Source organism: Nestor notabilis, unplaced genomic scaffold (genome assembly GCF_000696875.1).
Source record: "Nestor notabilis isolate BGI_N333 unplaced genomic scaffold, ASM69687v1 scaffold21659, whole genome shotgun sequence".
In the NCBI taxonomy this organism is placed as follows: Eukaryota; Metazoa; Chordata; class Aves; order Psittaciformes; family Psittacidae; genus Nestor; species Nestor notabilis.
In genome coordinates, this window is record NW_009945416.1 from 440 (window position 1) to 1,186 (window position 747).

A 747-nucleotide genomic window follows, 5' to 3' on the forward strand; every position below is an offset into this window, starting at 1 on the left:
GACTCAGGTGCCTGCGGCTGCATCAGCTGGAGTTTAGCTTTGGTTCCATGGGCAGAGCTGGACAAACCCACTCGCTGGGCTGGATTTTCCCGTGGTTGGTGTGGCTCATTAGATAAGAGCAGGCTTGGGAGAGTTATGGGAATGTTTCTGGCTGTGGGAGAGGGACCCCAGACCCACAGGGACATGTGGCCAGAGAGACTTTGGTGCCCCGAAACAGCAGAAGCTCAGATGCACCCACATAGTTTCACTTGCCAGACCACGGGGTTTTACCTCTTCATTCAAGAGACTAGAAAGGCAGTGATGAAACGACAAAACCCTCTATTACTTTTATTCTTCTTAAGCATGAAAAGCTTTTCCTTTTGTGCTTTGAAAGAGGAGGATTAGAATAGGTAGTGGCAAGAGGCTGGAGGATCTTCAGCGGCTTTAAAGAGGCTAATTTTCACAAACTCATTAAAAATCAAGTATAGAGTATCAGATTTTCCACTTTTGAAACAACTTCTGCTATGAAGTAACCCTAAGTTCAGGACCTGGAGGGATCCTCTGACCATTTGTGCTGCTCCGTTTCAAAGTGAAACAACAAACCGCCTGTGTTTTAGGCTTGTGCCCAGCGTTTCTTGCCTTCCCCACAGGGAAACTCCCGCAGCAGCCACGGGAATCCTGTGGGAGGCTGGAGATAGTTGGCAGCGGTCGACTTGTGGAGCAGCAGCGCCGGCCTGGGGATCTGGGGTTCGGAGGAAAACATGTGTC